This window comes from Oryzias latipes, chromosome 3 (assembly GCF_053564925.1).
Source record: "Oryzias latipes strain Hd-rR chromosome 3, Olatipes_Hd-rR_3.1".
In the NCBI taxonomy this organism is placed as follows: Eukaryota; Metazoa; Chordata; class Actinopteri; order Beloniformes; family Adrianichthyidae; genus Oryzias; species Oryzias latipes.
In genome coordinates, this window is record NC_136239.1 from 35049138 (window position 1) to 35061629 (window position 12492).

Below are 12492 nucleotides of genomic sequence, written 5' to 3' on the forward strand. Positions count from 1 at the left end.
AACAGATTTTCTAACATATTGTTGGAAGGATTTAATAAAACCTAGTTTGGTGTCGTTTTCTGAAGATCAATATAATATTGTTGGAGTGAATTACCTTCACCGGTTGTTACTCAGACAATGTAATCTGGCATTCATGCAAATAAAGCATCTCCTTCCAAAGGATCCAACAATAACTGCTGCCCTCCCTGCCAGAATCCATGGCTGGGCTTCACAGCTCTACCACAGCCTGAGCTGTAACAGGAAACTGCCTAATTGCAGGCCATTGCAGATGTATATGCAAACTGACAGCCAAATATATCCGAGGCCCGGCTGCTCTGGTGAACCCAGGGGGCACATGGTTCTTTTTTTGTCACCAATCTTAATTTCTCAAGAGGGTATGGAGAAAACGAGAGTAATGGTTTCAGTCAGTTAGTCAAAGGAAGCGCCATAACTGACACGCAGGTTCAAAACTCAATCAGCACCAAGGACTGAAGTTTTAAAGTGACTCTCGTGGAAGATTTACAATTTCCATATTTTTATAGCTGCCTTAGGAAGAATGCAGCATTTCCCCAACCCTGGTCCTCAAAAGTTGAGAGCGAGCTGAATCAGCCATGTTTGAGCAAAGTGACGTTAAAAACATGCAGACAGCGAGCACTGAGGAATACGGTTGGGAAACACTAGAGCAGGGGTCCCCAAATCCAGGCCTCAAGGGCCGGTGTCCTGCTAGTTTTCCAGAAACCCTGCCTTATTTGCTGCTGATTAACTGGATCAGGTGTGTTTAGCCAATAAGGAGCTTCAATGGCAGGTTGGTTAGAAAACATGTAGGACACTGGCCCTCGAGGCCTGGATTTGGGGACCCCTGCACTAGAGTATAACTATTGACTGTATATGAGAACTGGACTGAGTACGCCCTGGTTCCAAGAAGCCAAAATCCTATAGCTATAAACTGTCCAATCAGATGCCTCAATAAAAACTTATGGGGCCTTCTGGCCCCCCCGTCCAACGTTCGATAGAGTTCATGAAGCCCGCTTAGAAGTGGTAGGCGAGAGTGGTTGCCATAGAAACATTGACTCAGACCGACTCGGACCAATTACTGCTCATTGACGACGTCTTGCTCCAACATGGCGGTGTCCATACAGAGAAAAAAAAAGACTTTATTTCAATTAAATTAAAGAGCATGCCCATTTATCTGGTCCGAGCCATGAAGAAATTTACCAATAATCTAATGTCCATCATTCTGTTCACAAGTAAAAGCATTCAAGGCAGTTGAATTAGCATTGGTTGTTATCTTGTGTAAAACAGGATAACAACATATAAAAGGATATTCTAATCTCTATGAGAGTTTCTCTAAAAACTAAAAGTATACTGGTTCTTAAATCAAATAAATAAAGGGTTAAAAAAAGCCTTAATCCCCACTGTTTATATGTATGAAAAAACAAAGGACTTTGAATTCACTTGTTTTAGATATTAAAAAAGCCACAGCAGAAAATTAGAGGTTTTGTTCAATTCTTAGTTTTTGGTTCACACAAAATCTAAGAGTTAAAGCCGTTTACACTAAACACAAGCAACTGTGAGAAAGTTTAGCTTAGCACAGTCTACTTTTCCTGGATAAATCTAAGCTTAAATAGAATCACCAGAGACAGCTGGAATTGAACAGGAACTGTTGTTAGCGGTTTCTGAAAACTACTGTGAGAAAGACTCCAATTATGTGATTCTGCTAAATCCAAAGGCAATCCACAGATTACAGCGTAACAGCAGAGTATCAGTCTGAGGATGGAAGACGACTTTTATTTGGTCAGACAATTAAGCTTGTCCCAGATTTGGGTCGGTTGAAATGGGGTGTTTGTGTCATGAATTGTCTGCTGGATATTCATTTTATTGATTCATTTTACCTTCAGCTGGCACCACGGTCAACAAAGAAACACATTATGTAAATTCAGCTGTAAACAACATTCCTCCTGAATTCCCAGATGAGTTGGTAAAGGAACGCCATGCTTTTTAAAAAAGTGATTTGTTCAGCAGTTAGCTGTTATGCAGTCTGTCATCTATGGTTGTTCATAGAAACTTCAGTTTAAAATGCTAAATCTCAATAATATATATGAAATGCATTAATTAAAAGCTACAATAGTAAGATTCAGACGATGCTCTATAGTTAAAAGATTTAAAAAATAAAAATAAATAATCAATGCAAAAGCACATGGTGGTAATATAGGCTGCCGACTCGTCTTCCTCTTGCTTTTTATTTGAGTAGTATCATACTTAATTACATCTGATACATTACACTTTCATGTAAATAAGATTTAAAGGAGATCTAAAGATTTGAAATCATTCCTGCCTGCAGGATCTTTAACCCTTTCATGCTTGATTTCATTTCCAGATAAAAAAAAAAAAAAATCATTTGTTACTATTTTTTCTGTTCACAGTGATGCTAAACTAAGTGGAGTCCTAATGGCATGTTGAAAATGAGCGGCATGGCGTGAAGGGGTTCAAATTAAATACTCTGGCTCTCTTTTCTTATAAGGGAGCACAGCTCAAACCTGAAAGATGCAAACAAATATTTTAATAGGAATACTGTTGTGTGATCACCAAATGTGAAAAAGGCCAAAGCAAAATTGTTTTTTCAGTCTGCAGAACACCGGCTGCTTTACAGTGAAAAAGCTGCTTTCACATTAAGGAATCTAAATGTTTCTTTATAGTCACATGTGATTAACAAAACTGCACGTATAGACACTTTTTCCAAAAGATTGCTCAATTCTTTACGTATGTGCATCAGGCACAATTAGAATTGTTGAATAAATCAATGTACCGGTAATCAATTTACTTTTTTTTTTAACCAAGAGTTCCTAAAAATTAAAGGAAAAACACCATCAGTCCAGCAGAAAAGTCAAAAAAAAAGGGGGGAAATGGAAATATGACTATGAGTTTTCAATTGGGTCTGAAAAATAATGTATGTAGGAGTCATATTTGGAGCTCCATGTGGAGAGAGATAGTCATTTTCTAATAATTGGTCCAGATATTTATGGGCAATAACTTTATGAGAAGTAGTGTGTGTGGTGGTGGTGGTGGGTGGGGGTTTAAAAATAACGTTTTGTGTACCATTTTTTTTATCAAAAAAAACTTCCTCTTAGAGGCATTCTCAATTATTTTAAACCTTCCTTCTTTGGAACTCATTGGATTAATGAGAGTTTTCACTGACATGATTATGACAAAGATTCAACCAACAGGGCAGTTGGTTGACTCTTGTGAAAAAAAAAAAAAAAACACAATCAAAATAGCTGATTTCCTGACTGAATTAATCCATATGAAGAAAAAAAAAAGAATTTAATTCAAATGTACCATCGCAGGTAATGGGAAAGTTTCATTGATCAGCAAATAAAATTCAACAGTCTCTATATGTAAGGTTAACTCAAAATAGACTAAGGGTATTTTTCAAGCCTCTGAGTTTCCTGTTTTGATCTGAGCAACTACTAACTAATTATACCATGGTCAGGATGAATACTCGATTCTGATTGACTGCTGGGTGTACATTAAAAAGTGATAAACCACAGTGATAACCGCAAAGTGAAAATAGAAGTTCCGGTCAACTAGCTTAAATGTTTGTATCACTGCGCCAGCTTCTTTAAAACAACCTTTTGCTTCATCATGTGGACAAAAACAAGCGGTAAGAGGTGAACTTTCTCTCCGAACTGATGCTTTATTCAACCCATCGGAAAGATACATATACATATACACATATACTTGTTACGTGGCGCAGCGCGACGTAACAAATAGTCCAATTTTTGTAAAAAAAAAAATAAAATCCCCCAATTCCCCCAAATCGGGGAAAAAAAAACAAGAATGAGGGACTAAAAACGGGTTAATATTTATTGCTTTTGTAAGTGACCATGGTATAAGAGGGTTCATGGCCTTCGAAGTGTGCATTATTACTTTTTAAAACACTTCGCGGAAGCAACCGTCCGACGCGCCACGGCGTGCGTTAAAAAGTAATAATGCACACTTCGTGGGCCATTAACCCTTATTTAAAGTACATTCAAAAATATAATTTTAATGTATAACAGACAAAAAGATAAACTAATTGTCTCCTTTTCCTTAAAACAGATAATTATAGTGGTGCATTAGTAATCCAAAGCTGGACTTGATCCAGCCGAACATAAAATACAAGAGTGTAAGAGAGAAATCTCCCCCACTGCAGGCAGACGAACAGAGATGTGGGCAGAGAGGAGACAACCCTCCTGACGTAACAAGTGACAGGCCATGGCTCGCCACTGATGACGAACTACTAAAGCAGTGAGTAAAAGAATAACCACCCACCCTGCCCCCCCTCCACCCCCTTTGAGCTCTGCTGGTTTGGAGAAAGCAGGGGGGAGGAAGGATAATGATGACTGCGTATTGTTTGAGCTCTGTGTGCTGTGGTCCATTCTGGCCTGGCTATTTATGTCTCTTCGTTATGCAGGCGGAGGGAGGCTGGAGTCTTTTCATCATTGTATTTCCAATTGTATGTATCTGGAGAACATTTGTGGGGGTTTTTTTGAATGATTTTTCCATTTAAAGTCAGAAAAACTTGGTGTCATATCCACAACTGCATTACTTTTTGAAGCTCAAATAAAGAAAAATAAATATGACTCACATTTATTAGCCGCTTTAGACAGTTGCCAAATAGCTAAAAAGAATTTTATTACACTGAACTCCTGAAAAGCCTCAAAAGCAAAAATTGCTCTTAAATCAAAATGCATGGAGCTGGCCCCAAATGTTGAACACATTTTTGCAGGTTGGCTTCCAAGTTTGAAAAATAAATAGAACTTCTGAAGCATTATAGTCCTTTATTCTTAATGAAAGAAGCAACGCTAAAAAATTGGCTTTTTTTAATTTTTATCGAAATGATTCTGTAAAAGTAAATTGGCATAAAAGTCAATGAGCTCAGCTTCACAAATCACAAAAGTATTGCTTTGGAGGTGCAGAGGTTTTTGATGATGGGTAAAGCAATGTAAGTATTTGTATTAAGGGATTCTAATATGCTACGGAATAAAACAAAGAGATCCATGGTAACAAGTATGACTGCTTTTGGTTGCATTTAGAACTGGTTGCACCTTTGTACACTTTGTGCACCGTTTGGATTGAATTGCAAATAAATCAAACACTATCACTAACATAAGTGTCACTCAAGACTGGACAACAATAACTGATAAGTTGTGGGGGTTTATGCTGAAAGTCTCTGCTAATCTCTGCTATAGCTTTTTAAACAACAAAAAAGTCATTTAGAAATATCTTTGACATTATTCCAGGACACATTGAGAGTGTGTGTGCATATTTTACACGTCTTCTGAATGTCCTGCATAAACAAGGATGGAGGCAACAGTGTAGCTGTCAGTCAACAGTCATTCATGCCTTTATGATACGCAAAATACTCTTCATAGTTGAGAGAACCAACGAGGTGGCATATGGAACAGTTTGTGGCCGGAGCTTCCTCTTCATTTCCATTTTTTCAAGACTGCAGCAAAGAAAAAAGGTTTATTTTAAAGAGCTGTTAAGTAGAGTAGTTTTCCAAAACAGTGGTAACAGTTTTGAGGCCTTATTAATGAATGTTAGTAGATATGCATAAAAAGCTGCATATGCCACATTTCACACCATGAAATCAAGCACTTACTTTACCATCTGACAGACTGCCAAGTACTGATATTCACATGTATACAATATTGTACAGTTTAACACCACAACTGTGAAACAAACACATGTTAAATTCTTTTTTAAACATACTATGGACTAAAATAAATTCCCCAGTCTGAGTTTAAAGTGGATCAATAGCTGCGTTTTCATTACAAATGGAGAAAATTTTATTGAAATTATAGAAATGTCCCAAAAAAAACACATTTTAAAATTACACTGTTTCCATTAAATGATAAATGCAAATAAACACAGACCAACTCACAAAATAAATCATTGGAAAAAATGGCGACAGATGTAAACAATACATTGATTTACAGCAGACACTGTAAAATTTTTGCCATGGCACTAGCGCTCATCATCATCTATCAAAGGAGACATCTGCGTCTTATTCAGACCGTGAAGCGGCCGAGCTCCTTACGCGTGGGAACGGCAACGGATGAAGCAATTTTGGAAAATCAAGGTAAGTGATTTTACAGAAGAGCTGTGGATCCGACAATTTGGCATGACACTCAACTTTTGAAGAGCTGTGTGATGCTTTGTAGTGGCCGCAGCAGCAATGCCCAAGGCAGCCAGTTCCTACCAAGAAGCGCATTGCCATCTCCATCTACAAACTGGATATCTGCGGTCACGTGACTCGTTTATTTAAAAAAAAAAAAAAAGGGTTTCCATTGCAGTTATGCAAAATATGTCACTTTGGATACGCCTCAAAAACCACCTCCTCCAAGCGCAAAAAACTTTTTTTTCCATAAATGCGAGTTAGTTGCGTTTTCATTGGGCGAACTTATCACAAATCCAATTTGTGCAATTTCATCGTCAATGGGGTTCAATGTGCACACCTTTACAGTTTTTCCTTTGAACTATAGTTCCAGTTTTAATTTCTCTGAGTGAAAACTATTATTTTTAAAAGGCTAAATGTTTAAATGCAGACCAAAGAGACTAAATGTTTAGTGTCTAGAAAAATTCTAGATTTGTTTTCAATTTAGTCAAAAGTGCATTTGTTTCCTCTGAACTTGAGCCTGCAGATTACAACTTCCATGCCTTTCGTACCAACACACACATACAGGTCATTTATTATTATTGTTTCAGATTTATCATAGTATATGCAACTACCTGGTATTCATTTTTTAAGCTTTGAATGAGTTAGCCAACTGTAAATGCTGATCAACAACATAAACACGAATTTAAACCACTTATTAGAATGAGCGAATAAAAAAATAGAGAAATAATTGATTATTAAATTAGAGGAAAACATAAACACAACAAAAGTGGCAGCAAGTTGTTGATCTGGAGTGGATCAGTGGTTTAGTCTCTGAAGTGTCCTGGTCTAAACTTAAAATGATTCAAATGATATTTGGTCTCTTATCAATGCACTGTGTTTTTATATACAGATACATTTTTTTCCACGTCTTCTCTGTTTTTTTTCTCCATGTTGGGTGTTTATGTCTCAGTTGGCTTCAACATGGCGGCCACATTCCATAATGCAAAGTCTACCAAGCGTGTCTACAGCCTTTAAAGGAAAACAAAGAATTTCCTGCATTCCTACAAACAAACCCAGATCACTGCAGAGCTTTAAGAAAACGCTAACTAAGGTTTGTTTATGTTTACTCTTATAATACATAATTACTATCAGCAATAGCCAATTATGTTTAAAAAGATTGAAGAAAAATACAATAAAGTTTAAAAGGAAAACATACATTTCTTTACATACTAATATTTTTTCTCGTCCGTTTTAGGAGCTAAATGTAATCTAAGACTGCAGCAGAATTATTTTTGGCAGATGTGAGGGTGAGGGGAGGCTAAAACGAACAAAACTGAAATCCTCGTTCTTGAAAAGGACCTCCCAAATCGATTGGGAGGGTGATGTAGGAGATGTGGCTACACCCTTTTTTCATAATTACTGAGTAATAAAATAAATATAATTAAGGCTGTGGCCAAATACAAAGTGTAACAAGATTTGAAAAATATGGCCGAGGATCTAAAAACTGAAACAAGTCTATTGAACTGATTATCCAATCACCATCTTTCCCTGTCAGCCAATCAGGTTGCAACATTGCAGTAAATTTTCCAGACGGCTCTTCCTTTTGTTTCTTATTATTCATTTTTTGATAGTAAAATCTTGGAACCTTTTTGACTTTCAATCTCTTACATCATTATGCAAAAATGTCGTCATGTTTACGGTGAACTGAACCACAGAAAAATGTTACTTTTAAAAGAAAAAGTACAAACTATGTTAAAATATACTGCTGCTTGCTTGCAGTTGCATTTTTCAACAACAGACAAATGAATGCAAAATCTTAACACCCAAACACTCATGGCTTAACCATCCCAGGAGGCGAGAGAAACCCTGAGGAAAAAGCCAGGACACCGCCTGCTGTTGCTACTTTTTCCCCTCCCTTTGATGGCGGTTAACAACAACTCCACCATTCAGGACCGAGAAGACGACAAGGTGGCGAAGCTGAAAGGCGGTAACACAAAAAATCTCATTAGAGACACTCCCAGCAGGGAGCTGGGTACAATACGACAACATGAACAGCAACTGGAGCTCCAAACCGCTTCAATAACAGCTACATTCAGTAGCAGCAGCACTGACAGCTTGCAGAAAAATCTGAATCTGTGAGCAAAAAAAGGAAGGGACTGAAAGAGGAGAAACTCAGAAAGAGAAGCTACAGGCAAGGAACAAATTGTAAATGTTGTTAAGACCATTATGCCTCAAAGCACAAATTATAAAGTTGGTTGGTGAGAAATCCAGATGAAAAAAAAAAAAAAACTTTTAGAACTTTTGGTTACCAAGATAAAGGCAAACCTTGTAGACAGGAAAGAAACAGCGGATACACATATGTTATGGTAAATCATGTTTAAAGACCCACTCTGATCATCTTTTGATCCATTTTAAAAGCGTTCCCAGTAATCTTTTAATTATGGTTATGCTGTTTTTAGCTAAAATGTTATTTTTAAAGTGTCGTTTGCTGGGACAGTTATTGTAGAGCGACAAAAGTTCATTAAAAAAATTCATCTCTGAGTTGTGAGCGAGACCGCTGGCAAAGAGCAACCCCGCCCCCTCTTCCCACCCTGTCATTGAGGGCTCTGTGTTTATCGGCCGAATCCAAATTCTTCCCCTACGGCTACTCCCAACCCCTCCAACTGTAGGGGCATTTGGAGCAGTTGGTTTGTCCAAAATAGCTTTTTTGAGGGCGTGTTCCACGCTTTACTTTACGTGGGTGTGCTCTGAAGCACAGAAGTTTACATTTAAATGCAGGTACTGACTTTTTGTTATAGCAAAACATTTTTAAAGTTATAAAACCGATGTTATGTATTTTCTGAGCGCTAGCAGCTCCACGCTAACAGTGGAGTGGGAGTAACGTCCGAATTCGTTGACACTATTTTTCCCATAACTCTTCGTTTGGAGAGCTAGATTTAGGGGTAGGAAGAAGCCGTAGGGGAAGAATTCAGATTCGGCCATACTCTCTCCCGCAATAGCTTCCAGCCCCTCACACCTCCAACTAACATGAACGGTGGTAAAAAGTTGGCTTTCCAGCCATAACGTACAGCTCGGGTGAGGGAAACGAAGCTGTACATGGATGTTGTCGTCTACAAGTGGACGCAGGGAGCTTGTGGCCGCCCAGTGTATTTTCTACGTCACAAGTAAGCTGTTTTTCAAACTGCATTTTTGTGTCTTCATTCACGATTTGAATAAATAAATACTTAGAAATGCAATAGAATCAATATGAGAACAGTGTCACAAGAATGCGTTAAAAATACAATTTTCAATGGAAAGAAAAAATCCTTTGAGCAGATTAAAATAAACATATGGTAAATGGCGCATACTTATATAGCGCCTTTCTTCCTACAAGGACAAAGCGCTTTACAGTCACAGACCCATTCACCCAGTCACTCACACATTCACACACTGGTGGCGGCTCTGCTGCCAAACACAGGCGCCCGCCTACCACCAGAGGCAAGGTGGGGTTCAGTGTCTTGCCCAAGGACACTTCGACTCATGGGCGTGCAAGGCGGGAATCGAACCTGCAATCTTATGATCATGGGTCGACCGCCCTACCGCTGCACCACGGCCGACCACTCATCAGAAATTCTAACCATTTTCCCAAAACTCAACTTATTGAGTGATCTGTTCTTCTAGGGTGGAAAAATAGCATTTTAGTTAAAAAGCAAAAAGGGGGTAACAAGCTGAAATTGCAATGAGAAAAAGAGAATGAAACGGATAAAAGGAAATTTCCTTTGCTGTCTGACACATATTTGGAGATGTGAGAGAAAGAAAATATCCTCAAAAGTGGAAAAGACAAAGATCGGGTGAGGAGGTTAACGGCGGAGAGGATTCAGATGCTGATGGGTGTGAAACAGAAAAAGGAATCAGGGCCATAAAGGCACTGAAGATAGTCTGGTTCTGCTAGTCATCTGTCAGTTCCAAAATCAACCATGAATAATAGAAGCTCTTCCCATCTATGGCAGCATTCTGAATTATTAATCCTCAACCACAGACTTGCATTAGATAAGCCCCCATTGAAAAGTGGTGGTGGTGGGGGGGTTACCTCCTTAGACGTGTGACATACGTCTTCACATGCAGACGTGTTTGTCTGCACACGCTCACAAAGACAAAGATTTTTAATCCCAGCGGGACTGCAGCTGAATTTTACAATGGAAACAACAAACCGTTTATTTGGGAAGTGGCCTTTTCCATGCGTTACTGCTCTGTCATGCTTTCAGGCTCACGTCGATCACAGAATCACTCAAGCCACACACTCCAGCAAACATGTGGATGGTAGAATCGCATCAATCCAGTGAAGGGGATTAACAACTCTCTAAAAACTTCCGTCAGAATTATAATCCCAGTCAGACACAATAGAACAACCCGGGAGACAGTACTAACTAGGTCATTAGTTTCTTTTCATAGGCGAGAAGAAAAAAACGTGACCTAATTAGTTCAAAGGAGAATTTGTCAGACGTAAATCAGCAGAATGCTGCTTTGAGGCAGTTACTTACATTCAGAAAAAGGACCAAGTGCACTCGTCTAACTCCAGATAAAACCAGACTTTCAACCACCATACCACAAATGCAACTGCTATTCATGCACAAGTGGTCCTAATTACAGGCAACAGCTGTGCTGATAGTCTGAGTGTGTGTGTTCTCCTGTGTGAATAGCACATGTATGATACAGACAACTAATCGATTTTCCTCTATTCAATGGGAAAATACTGAAAGTTGTGGTGCAAACAAAAGGCAACACAGAAGACTTTATTGAATAATGGAGAACTAATGTTTGCTGAAAAAAAAAAGTAAAAAAAAAAAGCATCAGGTCCAAATTCTGTCTGCAGGAAACAATGACAGTTCTTCATGTCCAAAAGCCTCACAGTTTACATGTGACATTTATTAACAGAGCAACCAAATACTAAACAAACAAATGACCTTTTTGGGGCTGATTTCTTTAAAAAAAGAAAAAAAAACACTAATTGGAGTCGATTTCATTTAGAAATATGTTGCAATAAAAAGCAAATATATAATAAAATGCACTGTAAAGTGTGCATTCAAAGAGAGGTTCCAACAGCAACAAACGCCTGAGCAAACAACGCGTCATGTTTATTCAAAACGGTGATACTCTGTCCCCTCCACACAGTCGTGATGCAAATATACAGACAAAAATGAAAGATGCTGCTTTTATACAGGCAACAATTGCAAGACAATTAGTTGTACATAATGGTTTGCAGCTGAAGGCCACATAATGAAAACAGGGACATTTCTTGCATCCTTAAAGTCTTTTGAATGACTCAACTGCCAGCACTACATTGAAGACACTGAAAAATGACAAATCCAGACTAAAAAAAACCTGTCCGTTTAAACTTGCCAATTCAAAATCATAGTTTTCTTAATCTGTTATCTGATTTTATTAGGATGTCCATTTATTTATTGTTTTCAACATTTTTCTCAACTGATTTTATTGTGTTTTCCTTTTGAATATGGACAGTGTCCTTGGGTGTTTTGAAAGGATATTTTAAATAAAATGCATAACAAATGAGGCTGTGTTTCAGACTCCAGCATGAAACGTTGTCATCGTTAAAATGTGGGACTTGCTTCTAAACATCAAAGTTCTAATAAATGAAGGGAAATGGCTTAACTTCATGCTGACAGCATGCCTTCTTTGACTCTTCCCCGCCGTGAGCGTGTGACACGCGCGATTCCAGGTGAACCGACAATCGTGAAGCACAAGTTAATCACAGCGCGTTTCCTGCTTTCCGGAGTAACATGTGTTCTAGACCCACAAGCAGCTTCAACAGTTTCAGAAAGAGGAGAAGCTGGAAAATAATACTCCACTGAAGGGTGGAAACAAACCCCTCACTGATCCGTGGCCTTATTGACAAATTCAGAACTTCAGTTGACCCCATTATTTTAGTTCCTTAAGGCACTCGGCTTACCAAACATCTGTTGGCTCCGGACCTGGGGCAGCATCTTTTTGGTGGATTTTAGATTACAAGTCATTGCAAACGGTCTAAAAATGTCAATTTACGCGTGTTTACGATGACAAACAGGAAGTAGGGACAGTTCTTACCATTGAGATAGTGGTAAATTTAGAAAGATTTACCACAAAAAAAACCTTCACGCAATACTTTTTTATTTCCAAAAAGCCCAGAACAAACATGTGTTTGTTTGTTTGTTTGTTTTTTTTCAGTGCATGATTCTGTGAAACTGTGGCATTTTATATGCACAGATTTGGTGGGGCGAAGGTCCTGATTCGGGACAAAATCCTAGCAAAAGTAAAGGCATTATGAAAAATGTATTTAAACGCCTAACAATGTCACAAATGAAGTACCCAGGAATTCTTTTGTCAAGTTTTTGTTA

The 12492-nt window shown here is 38.3% G+C and overlaps 1 protein-coding gene across 4 annotated transcripts in view; it reads right to left on the bottom strand.

The window, feature by feature from the left end:
* cskl (c-src tyrosine kinase-like) overlaps positions 1-12492 on the bottom strand; it is a 39429-nt gene that overhangs the window by 19466 nt on the left and 7471 nt on the right. The window lies entirely within an intron of this gene.